Here is a 12419-nt window from a genome sequence, read left to right as displayed (position 1 = left end):
ACACGTAATCCAGAACACTGACTGCAAGAGCAGAATATACAACCCCGCATTTTTACAAATATTTCCGTCTCCTTCTTTGCTGTGGTGACAGAGCACAAGGTTAATGAATCAGTTACGTCTATAGCAAAATCTCCATGTTTTCCAGCAGAAAGACCAGGTAGAAATTAAAGAGTTCCCTTTTTATTCTAACCCAGATCAATTTCTTATYGAGCCTTTGGAAAATGTCACTTAGAAGTCATTTTTTTACAACCTGAAGATATTTAAAAAGGAACTTGCCTGCATCATTGGTGTAATAATTAGCTGAAGCTTTCAGGCTAGACAGTATCCACTGGTCCGTAAATTAGCTGCTTTCTCTACCAAACAGACTTACATGATTTTATTAGCAACATTCCAAAGTCCATTAACACTTTAATTTACTGTTCCCGTCTCAAAAGTTTGGGGATTGCTGTCAAGGGGGAGATAAAATATACAATTACAAGCAAGAATACACTAACTAGCTAAAGTAAGTAATTCCTGAAATGTTACTAAATGTATTTACAACTAAAACTTCAAGATAAARTTTATGTATAATTTTGACTTTATAATGTAAGGTAATAGTCTCCGATGCAACAAATTAGAAAACCAAACTAATAAAATGGGGCTTCTCATCTGTAGACAGTGGACTTAACCAAAGGAAAACCGAGAATTACAACATCTGTAGTGAAAAAAGGTGATGTTAAAGACTCTGGGAATTTGCAAAAATATGAAGAGACAAATAAAGTGGAACAAAAGAACAGACAATATCTTGGAGTCCCCTGGATCCACTGGCATTATGAACATGATGCAACACACTTTTATGTTGCAACTCAATAGTTTTATAGAGGAGTGTTCACTGGAGGCTGTGGAGCTGTCCTTGCAGACAGAYGTGCACTGAGGACAAACAGACAACGCATTTCCAGCTCCAGGAGCAACATTTTTTCTTTTGCCTGAGCAATTATCAGCTTGGCAACGGCTACAAATAATTGGAACAACTGGACGTGGTATCACGGAGTGAGCTTATCACACTCTTAATAACAGTGGTTTTATATATCARGAGACATCTCCAAGTCCAAGCAGTGCTGTAAATCCTTCAGAGATTAATGACAATTTTTAGCATGCTGATTTTAAGTATTCAAAGCCATGTAACACAGAACTACTGCTTTGTTTATTCTGATGACGTTTTGGCTCAGATGGAAGGATGAGTTATTGGGCATTTAAAGAGTTTAGCTTCCCAGAGACAGGAACACTGTGGAAGAAGTGCAGCACAAACACATGGCGGCTAAGCAAGTGAAATTCTGGCTGATTACAGAATATTATGCAAGCAGAGTCCTTGCATTGCTCCCTACAGTGATTTCTGCTGGTAGGAGAGCCTGGAAATTGTAATAAAAAGCAATACTTCTCCATTAGAATAACAATATCGTAAACCGTGCACACATTCAAACAAAACGTCTGTGGTAAAGGCTGCTGATTGCACGGACGAGGCTTCAATCGCCAACCTCGTCTCCTCGCCCRCGGTGGTGCCTCATTCCCAGCTAGAGCCCAGCAAGACGCAAGTTTCCGCGCCGTTATCCTCCCCACCCTAGTGCTGTTCCTGGATGCATACTCCACTCATACTATTTGYATCCCCATTAGCAGCAGAAACGCTAATCTGGAACATGGCATCAGTTAAYCCAAGGAACAGCAAATCTTTTATGGTACTGCCGTGATCCAAGAGCCAGAAGCCCARCATAGGAGGAATCATCAGCAGGAAAGTCCTAAATGAAGAAATGAAGTACGTTTCCCTTGGAGAGGAGGTTTATTGGAACATAACGAAAACAAGCCCCATCCGTCCTCCTCTGCGCGCGCACACACACACACCCTAGAGGCTTTTGCAAAGCCACAGGAACAGAAATAATTTTGTTTGAATCCATCAAGCATTAAAATCCTTTCGCTGAGGGACTGAAGTGAAAAATGAGCCAGAGACAGGAATTAGAAGCTCTCTGCCTGGGCTGTCAAAAGGGATTTTCCCCAGATACAAAACAAGCAATTGGAATTGCAGGGAGGTAAATCCCTTTTAGTCCCTGACAAGTACACGTACTCTCAGTTTCCCCTCCCGGCGCTTTCAGTTCTGGGATCTCGGAGACGGCGTGGGATGCATCTCCCGGCAGACTCCCAGGCCGCAGAGTGCCCATCGCTGGGATCCCACTTCAGGGGTCTGCCCAGGAGTGTCGTCAGCCTCCGGCACAGGAGAGGCGGTGAGACGAGCGGGGGAGCGGGCTACGCTTCCTACGGCAAGTGGGAGCTCACGGATGCCGAGGGCACCAAAGGCGATGGAGACAAGGCAGCTGCTGACAGGATAAACCAGCAGCTCTAGGTACCATTTTATCAACTCTGTAAAATTTGTTGAAGAAAGAATCAAGGTGCAAAGCTGACATGATATTGGCAACCACTACGTATCTACATGACAGTCCACGCAACTGAAGTATGGTCTGTTCTCTCAAAATTAATACAAATATATTGGCAATATTTTGTTGATATTTCAGAGGTTTATTTGCAACCACAACAGCCAGAAGTCTCCTTTTTTTTCAAAATGAAAATCAGATTCAGAAAAAAAGGTAGCAGCTTGGGACCCTTGGGGCTGCTGTGCAGTGGCCAGCTACAACCCAGACTATTAGCGAAAGCATACAAGGAACATCTCACATTTACAAGTATTCACAGTCTTATAATTGGCCTTTGAGAAAGAAATGATCCTCACAGTACTGCTTGGTTTCACGCAGGGTAGACTGCCCCTTTAATAAACTGCCAAAACCAAAGACAAGTGAACTATTCATGCTATAGTATCTGTATGAAGACGATAAACACAATATACTGTTAAAAAAAAAAAGCCAATATGCCTCTGGGTTCATTGTGTAGTGATGCAGGATAGCCAGAAGAGAAAACACTAAAGAAACCTGTGGGTCTGCTAACTGGCCTTAAGGATCAGCTGAGATTTCATATTCATCAAACCGTGCACTGGTCACATACTGCGAAACACSAATAGTTTGCTTAGCAGCAGTAGGGATAGGAAGAAAGAAGTGGAGAGAAGGAAACGAGAAGATGAAGAGCCAAATATGAAGCATTTAACCTATGGGAAGGAGCCTACAGAATGATGGGAGCCAAGAGCCCTCTGACTGCTGCATGGGTTTTATTAAAGCACATGGTGAAGGAAGAACAAGGTAAACGTTCACGCAGCAGGATCCCTGATGTCATGTGGCTTTGAATTCAAAAGCCTTTTAAGAGAACAGACACCCTGAATAAGTTTAGTTTAACATAAAATTCAGTAATTCTGATATATACTAATGTGCTTCAAGATAAGGGCCATAATTACCTAGACACAAAGAGGTACGTGTTCATAGTAAATATTTTCTTCTACACATGCTGTCCTCTACTGCTGTGTAATATGATTTCCTATTGTTCTGCGACTCTCTCTGGTAATAATACTACCACTTAGATGGTGTTTCATAGCTGTAGATCACACTGTGCTTAACCCAGGGGGTATCATTATCTCTGCTTTACATACGGAGTCACTGAAGCACCTAAAGATGAAATGAGTCCWTGGAAAGATCAGAAAAACAACTACAGATTTATAAATTATAGCGCTAACTGCTACACAAGAGAAACCTCAGGAGGTTTAGGTGGGATTTGCTGGCAACATGTCTGTTTGAAAACACCCATGAAAAGAGCTTGTCTTAACGACAAGCCGGGGCAAACACAGGCAGGCAAAAAGAAAAGGCAAGGTGCTAATGCCATGGTCATGGGTGAGAGAGAATTGGCAATAGTTAGCTTAGTAACTAGAGTAGAAAGAGCCTGTACTTTGTGCACGCTGATGACAGTGACAGTGATCTCTCTGCTCTTTGAGGAACTGAAGAGTTATCGGCAGCATCTTAAGCTGAGACCAGAGCACCCAGACAGCTGAGCAAAAGGCTTGGGAAAGGGGCTGGCTCTAGGGACAACATGGAGCGTGGCGGGGTAATTTGTAACTCCAAAGCTGTGCGCGCCATCCCCATCCCTGTTGCCCTCCTCCTGCTGAAGATGCTGCTGCGCTGAACCTGAAAGGTCTAGTTATAAATAGCTTCTCCCTGCAGCTCCTCAATGAGCCACTGAGGCGGAATGAGTCATCTCTGCCGGCGCCGTGGCCCCCCCAAACCGACTGCGTCAGGTTGGGAGCGTGGCTGCCAAAAGCCGTGGTACACGCTGTTCTCTCTCAAAGGGCAGTGGCCTTGGGGGACAGGGACACTAAACAAAMTAGCACTACTCATTACTCATAAACACCCAAAAGCCACGTTGCGTTGCAAACAACGTAAAATCCTCTAAGAAAGTTTAGAAACAGACACCGGCCCTTCAGCCCCCTCTGCCCGTCCCAGGATCCATGCCTCACTRGTTGTCAGCTGCAACTTCTAACCCCTCAGTGGTTCATTATGGAGAAGACCAAACACCTTGGAAAGTGACTCTCATGCTCTTTACAAAGAACTTCTCTTTTCCAAGACTTGCCAACATAAGGCCAGTGAACGGGCGCAGCAACCATCAGATGGCCTGAGACACTATTCTCTCACTACTCGGCACACCTCTGAATCCCCTGCGAGGAAAGCAGACGGAATTACAGTAAGAAAAGCCACATTTAGATTTGCTTATTCTGCTGGGAAGGAAATCCATCCAGGACCTGTGTCCTCTTCTGATCAGGACAACACATGGAGCCAGCAGGCTGCTATAGCTCTTTTCTAGTTCTGTTGCAGGAGAGGACAGTGTCCCCCCCCGTGATTTCCTGAGCTCCCGTAGATGTGAGGTGTCTGAGGAAAAGGGATTCCAGCAATTGTTCGCTTTGCCCATGTAGGCTTTACTCAGGGGCAAATGGAGCTCTACTGAATCGTGTCCAATCTCAAGCCTCAGATGGTAAGGATGTATGTTTTGTGAACTTTAGGATAAAAATCTATGTAAGCAAGTAAAGCACAAGCCCTTGCCAAGATCGCAGATATCTGCAGTGTAGGCAATTCCTTGTGATTAGCAAAGATTTGAAGGATTGGGGGTGAATACTTACAGTGGGAGAAAAGAATTCAAAGAAATACTGAGTTAAAAGGAAGGAAAAGAATATCAGGTAAGGAAGAGAACAGAAAGTTGATCTCACAGCACAGRCAGGATCTGGAAGCTGGTATTACTGTTATAAAAAAGCAAGATATGGAGATGGGGAGGGAGGAAATCTTATGGTGCTACACTTCTCTCAAATGGAGAGTTTAAGATACCGTGATCAAAGTGATTCCGGTATGTTTTTCATAAACAAAGTTTGATGGCTGTGGCAGGTGGCTCAATCCAGTATTATGTGAGAAAGTAAGCTACCGACCACAGAGAGTGAGGACATCYGGAGAGGCAAACAAAAATATCTTATAGTTCAGCTGAAGCCAAACCTCTGCAAGTAAGTATTATCTTGAAAAAGAAAAATCAAGCAAAGCTATTATTAGGAATAAAAACTGGTAAGGATGATGATGACCCACACAAACAGAAGAAACAGAGCTATGTRCTTCGACTCCCTCAGTTTCTCAGTGCTCAGTAGCACAGAAAACAGCAATGTTCCCTAGCAATATGGGCAACTATCGTTCTGCAAGCGATCCCTGGTGCTACACTATGTGACGGCAAAGGGAATGTAATGTGCTTGTGGGTCATGCTGTGATGCAGAACGATGACAAAGGCTGGCAGGGTTTTGCTACCAGCAGAGGTGTTACAGTGTTGTCTTGATGAAGGCAGCAGGATGATGCAGTTTTACATTAGCTGCCTTTCCATTTTCCCTCCAGTTTTTAATTCATCATCAAATCAACTAAGCATCCTCTGTTAAATGTTAATGACTTTGTTCTGATAGAGTTTTAAAACCGACAGACTTCAAAATTGTACAAGTTCACCATGTGCAACCTCATCATTTAGACTGTTTTACATTCATGTTGTCTGGGAATATTTTATCTCTAAAGAGATTTTTTTTTTCTCTAAACAGAAGGGACTTACTCCAGATAAGAACCAGAAATGTGAAAATCCCCTGCCCTCCTTTCTACCCCTCTGCTCAGCACCTAGAAAGTTATTTATTAGCACCAGGCACCTAGAAGGGACAATTCTCCTTTCTGCTAGCACTTATAATCTCTCCTCCCAGTGGTCTCAAAAGCCTGCTTTTCTCATTATTRCTTCTTCTCTGTTTTCTAACAAGAACACAAAGAAGTTTCTATTTTCTCTTGCCTTGTTCCCATTCCAGTGGAAAAAAATAAAAGAAGATCCTCACCTCCTTGCTTCTCACTGTGCAGCAGAGAGAGGCTCACCACCCCTTCTCTCATTTCCAGATCTCACACTTAGAAAATATGTAGACCATTGCTATCAGCCACTATGTTCCTTWGCCTTTCTGGGGAATCCAAACTTTACAAAGGTTGTACAGCTGCAGACTAATTGTGTCTCAAGGGTTTACTGGGCTGTTCCTGAGTGCTGACTCCAGCTCCAGTGTTGTGTGATGGCTAACACAGTAAACCATAAAGGTCAGTACCTCACCATCCATTTCACACCTTGATCTTTCTATAATGATGGGAGAAGGACAGAACAGGTGAACTTCTGGAATTTGATGGATTTCTTAACAGTCTAGGATTTTTTATTGTCTAATTAAATARATTATATTTAAAATCTTTAAAATGTTCATTCCTCTGCTCCATTTATCAACTCAGAAACTTAAAACTTTGGTCCTTGTTGTGTTTGGATCCCAGAGCAGTTTAATTTAGCCATAGCTGTAGGCCTGTTATTTGCTGCTCAAACTCAGATATACTAGCCAAGGTGCAGGACACAGAGAGATATCTCTGTGTATATAAGAAAGCAAATTCTTCACTAATTTGCAATCATACAATTCTACTTCAAGAGATATGGCCAGTGTACCTGGAGGGAGCACGTGGCCTGACACAGGGAGAATGTACCAATAGCAGAGGCTTTACTCTGACTCGTCCTCGACAGAGAGGATGGTGGGTCCAATACTTGGGAAGTACAATATACTTTCTATTAATTAGAAGGTTAGCAACAAATTCCCAATAAGGTAAATGTGAGGCAAGAGCCTCAGTGAGCGCTGAGGTTGTGGTGAGAGCAGGGGAAATTATGAAAAAAATAAAATCTCTTGCTTTAAATATTTGTAAAGGCTAATACATCCCCAAAAGGCCTTTCAGGCCACAGAAAACCCAATATAATTCCACTAATAGGTGTCTTAATTGCCTCAAAGGTATAATGTTCTTGCATCTTCTTGCTATTGCATACAACAACCTTGGAAACTAAAGATATTGAAAACAATGCAAAAGTACTGCCAGGAAAGGATGAGGACTTTGACAGAGCAGCTACAGTTACTTAGCTGCTGCCATCTGGAAAGGCCAGTCCAGCRTCTTCAGAAAAGAAATGAAAAAAATACCTCTGCAAGTAGTTTTCCCTTTTGAACTGGTGTTCGTGGGATCTTATCTATATCCCTTCTTACCTGAGACCAGGTACCTCTCCAACCTCCAGGYCGGCTTCATCCTGATCGAGGTCATTCCTTGGCTGCTCCAGGCATGGGAAATTCCAGCTCTGAAATGAGGAAAGAGCATAAAGCAATTAGCCCAAATGCATTCACGGCACCAACTAAAACTACATGTGGAAACTCTGTTCTTTTAGACCAGAATTACACAAGGAATTATTCCCTAGAAAAGGAGTCCTTTTTAAGGCCATAGAAGCTGTCTGACAAGCTTTCTGGGACTTTATACAGACTTTAAATATCCCAAGCAAGGAAGGTTTCTGTAGGGGCTATCCTTCACTCAGGCTGAGTGTTCTCCTAGGTCATGCCGTGCAGAGCACAGTACAGAAATTTACAGAGATACTCAGATCTTTTCCATAAGCTCCAACCCTTGCACTTGAAACAAATTCAGGCTCGTCAAATTCCAAAACGGGCACAGCACTAGAAAGACGAAGGAGGAAATATTTTAACTGAAAACTTCAAGGAATAGGGGAAACAGTTCAGAAAGAGCCAAACCCACCCAAAGTGTACTGCAACGCACAGAAACGGAGCATGCTGGGCTCAGGCAGGAACTACGCAGGACCGCGCAGTGCAGCTGGCTTTCTCCTTTCTTCCCTGCATCCTTCCCCCATCATATTCTTTCTCTTTCTGATCCAYTGGATCCACCTCCCTTTCCCTTCTGCCTCTTCTACTGCATTAAGCAGAGATGCAGTGATTATGCAATGGCATTTTTAAAAATTGCCAAGTGGTACGGTTAGATTGTGTGTATGAAGAGATGAAAAATTGCCCTGAAGGAACTAGTCAGTCAAGCASAGGTAGCTGCTGATGCCCAGCGGCACTTGCAGTCGCTTGGCCACGCTGTACGGGAAAAGCCGTGGCCGAGGCGTGCTGTCATCCATCCCACCTAATTACAGCAGTGATTCAGGATAACCACAGGGGTGCAAGCAGTTGTATCTGCTGTTATTGTTGCTTAGCAGAAAAAAATGCATTCCTCTGAGACCGTTCAGACRTTCCAATTTGTCTCAGAACCAGGGCCCAGCTTAAAAGTGTGCAAGAAACTGATTATTCCACTGTGGATGGGAGTATGGAGGAGGTCACCATCTGCGTAGGATAGATCTCCTCCTGCTGCAAACTTACACCAGCCAGTCACTATCATCTGCTCTGTGGGATAAAAATCTCTCAGATGCTAGGCACTCAACACCAGAATTGCCCATCTCATTTACAGTGCTTACTGCTGCTCAGCAGGATCAGCCACTAAGTCTAAGGTGATTTCTTGTTCAGCCAATTGTACTTTTCTTCCCTCCCACCCATTTTTTAATTTTCTTTTCTTTCTTTCTTTTTTTAATCTTCACCCCCTCCCCTTCCTCAGTGTTTGAAGGGAAAAAAATCTGAAGAGACAACAGCATGGTCAGGAGAATCCAAGGGAACTGATTTTGCTCCAGATTTCAGACCTTTTAGCAGATCTTCTCCAATATTGTGTTGGTACCTGACTGTCACTGATTGTGTTGCACAATATCAAAGAGATATTGTAGATGCACATTTGAATCTAGTGCAATGTGCTGGATCGCTCTGTCCCACAGGAGAGGAAAAGGAGCAGGGAAAGAAGGGCAYGGAGACGACCGGAGAGGACCATAGGGAGGGAGAAGAAAGGCCAAGCAATGCTGGAAGGGTAAAACCCTTTCTTTTTGCTTTGTATGTCTTCTATTTGTTTCTTTCTCACACTGATTTATTTATTTATTTATTTTACCCCGTGGTAGTGGAATAAAGTTGTCTGCATGATTGTATGCCTCTATAGCTTTAAATTTAAATTGAGTACAAAACTGACTCTCCAATTTCTAAAGCTCGGAAAGGGAATGGGCAGGAGGTAAGCGCATCCCTGAGGAAGCAAGGCTTCTCCGGCAAAGCTGCTGCAGCAGCAAAGCTATTAATAAATGTTTGCAATCTTTTAATCGTTCTGCTAAATTGCCATCATGTTCTTGCAAACCCCATAGTGTGTCAGTGCAGCTGCCTCCTCCCGCCTGCCTGCCCGTGTTCGCGCATGTGAGTGAGGGGGAACATCAGGAACACGCTCATATCCGAGGGCTGCTGCAGAGTTAGAGGGAAAATGATTCTGACAAGTGACTTTTTAAATCTTCTGTATTCACAAGTAAGCRGCCCTAATAGTTACAACCATACTTTCACTTGCTTTTCCTTCCCCAGCAAATCCTGCCTGCTCAAACCCAGATACTAAACCTCCTCCACGAAAATATCACATCCGACACGTTACAGCTTGAGCCGTTACTCGAGAGGCCAAGCCTCTCGCCACGGGAGAGCCCTGCAGTCGCAGTCAGAGGGAGCGCTCAAGCTCGCAGCCATTCGGGCTTAAACAAAGGCATTCTCGGCAACGGAACATTTTTCTCTGCTTTATCCAACTCAGTACTGAGCTGATAATCATCAGGATGCAACACAAGCATATATTGCTTTTCAGGCTTTTTCTGCAGGGCCAGTTATCAGAATGCAAGTAGATGAGAAAGCTGTGATCCTATTTACGGCAATGGATACTATTCCAGGATGAAAAGGATTAATACTTCTAAATAAATTGTCTATTTTCCTCTCCATGTGTCTATAGTATATCCATTATTGTCCAAACTAGGATATAACAGTCAAAGCAATCTTCTAACGTCATGGTGGAGATCAGTTTAATCCTTTTTCCGTTCCCTCCCCCGGCTCAAACTCTCATCTTTGTCCTAATTATAATAGCATTTGAAATTATCATGGTTTAAAAAAAGATGCAAGCTTATATAATATTCTTATTGCTTATTAATAATTTCAGAAGGGAGAGCAAGTTGTCTTGCATTGTGGGAATTATGCAAACTAAGGCTGAGCCATACCTTGCCGGGCTCCACCAATTTCTTATTTGGAAGCCCGATGCACAAGGATTACCATGTAATAACAGATTTAAAGGCTTTTAGTGAATGACAGGCCTGCCTCACACACTTGAAGAAGAAGACATGACAGACGTCACATTTCACAGTGATTAGCCCTGGGCACTCTTCGGAGGCAGAAGACTYGAGGCGAAGTGACTTCAACCACCCTGCAAGTGTGATAATCCCCGCGACAGCACAGCCTGAAGAGTTTGATTGCTGTTAAGAATAGGAGCTTATGAATAATAATAAAGAAAACATCAGACTGGATATTGGTGACACGGTTACACAGCCCTGACAGCCAGAAAGATACTCTGCTGGCATCGGAAGGCCTTAAGTCCATTACTTAATYTAAATTTACTTATATCCTGTCCTCTGAACATCTTCTCCTGTATAAAGCTATAATGTGTAAAAGACTTGCTAAAGAACTGGTTTTAAGGTTTATTATATGTCCTGCACATGGAGTATTTTCTGTGTTTGTCACTATGGATCTTTCTCTTGGAAAGCAGGGGGTGGAGTAGGAGGGAATGGGAGCAGGAGCTCTGCATCCATGTTATTAACTCTTGTAGTTTCATTGAAGAACAAGCTTCACTCTAGGGCGATACCATGAGAGTYTCAGACACCATTTAAAAGACAAATTAAGTGTCTTGCTCTCATGCTTACAGAGAAATACCTGCCTGCTGCAAGTCCCCAAAATAAAAGATAAATAATAGAGCTCAATATGTATGATTTAAGTAAATTAACTAAATAAAATGATTTTAGACTGTTTTCATTAATGTCTAYGACACATAGCAGTATGTACGTAAAAATGTTGAGCACTGAAGTTGAAAGTATGTTTTAGAGGAATCCAATAAACACTCAAAATCATCATCWTATGCTTTTTTTGTAGGCCTACAAAAAGAACTTCATAACTTCTACTCTAATAGCTGTCCCTCTGCTTTCCACAAAGCTGAGGGAGTTTTGTTTTGGCCAAGTGGGGAGAGCGAGAGAGAAGGGAGAAGTCAAAAGGATCAATCAATCTCTTGAAAACATAGAAATCACCGAAACATAGAAAACTTCCAGTGTCAGCATATTTAGAAATAAATGGTTACGTCACGCAGACAGGACCAGCCACTGAGTGACGGCACTGGGAGCACCGTCCCCGCTGCTAGTCCCGCTCTTCCCGCAGTAACAGCACCCGGAGAACGGTGCCTGTTACGATACCAGCGAAGAGGAGTCATGCTCTGCGAAAAATAACAGGATGAAAACTTTGCCACCTCTACACATCCTACACGGGGAAAAAACTTAACTGGTTCTGGCGTGGMTTTCTGACCATAAGTGGATGCTAGTTTTAAGCTACGTGCAGTCCGCAACTCCGATTCGTGGTGCATCTCCCATTCTGCCTCTCCGTAATCACGTGCTTTGCCTGCTGGAGAAGYGCTGCTTGGCTTGGCACTGAGACCCAGGCAGCCCTGGGTGCTGACATACAGCAGGCACATGCTGAAATGTGGGGAAAAGTGAGCTCTCTTCGGAAAGATGGAAAATGAAACCAGATGCCACCAGTACTGAGAGAGAGAAGAAACTAGATCTGATGCTTTAGATGACTTGATGGAAGCTGCTCATGTTCAGAGGCAGTAGGACCAAATTCAGCTCTAATTAAGTCACTAATGTTACAGCAGGATAAACATGATCTTTTAAGCACCACAAGTATGAAAMAGGGACAGAGAAGGTCACACAGCAACAACTGGTTGAGTTCCAGTATGTGCTCTGCAGGATTTTATCTGGGTGCCTGAGGGATGTGCCCCGGGTCAGCGGCCCCCAAATCACCTCACTGCGGAAGATGCCATCAGGCCGTGCAAGAAGGCTGCTACATGCAGCGCTAGATGCTTTCGCACGAGACCCACCGGCAGCAGGCAGGAATCATCCCAAGTCTCCGCCCAAACTCCCCTGCCCTCAGGGCAGCTGGTGGAATCCGCCTAGCAAATTCATCAAGACTTCTTTTTTTTTTTTTTTTT

At 43.4% G+C, this 12419-nt stretch overlaps 1 long non-coding RNA gene across 1 annotated transcript in view; it reads right to left on the bottom strand.

The window, feature by feature from the left end:
* Positions 1-1675: 1675 nt before the first annotated feature.
* Positions 1676-12419, bottom strand: part of LOC146600134 (uncharacterized) — a 13227-nt gene continuing 2483 nt past the window's right edge. The window contains exons 2-3 of the long non-coding RNA XR_014898368.1: positions 7508-7596; positions 1676-2388 (exon numbers count right to left, since the gene is read on the bottom strand). This is a non-coding gene — a long non-coding RNA (uncharacterized LOC146600134). The remainder of the gene's footprint in view (positions 2389-7507; positions 7597-12419) is intronic.

Source organism: Rhea americana, unplaced genomic scaffold, assembly GCF_003343005.1.
Source record: "Rhea americana isolate MKP2758 unplaced genomic scaffold, rheAme1 scaffold_128, whole genome shotgun sequence".
Taxonomy (NCBI): Eukaryota; Metazoa; Chordata; class Aves; order Rheiformes; family Rheidae; genus Rhea; species Rhea americana.
Note: the sequence above shows the minus strand (reverse complement) of the source record. Positions and strands in the feature narration are given on the sequence as shown.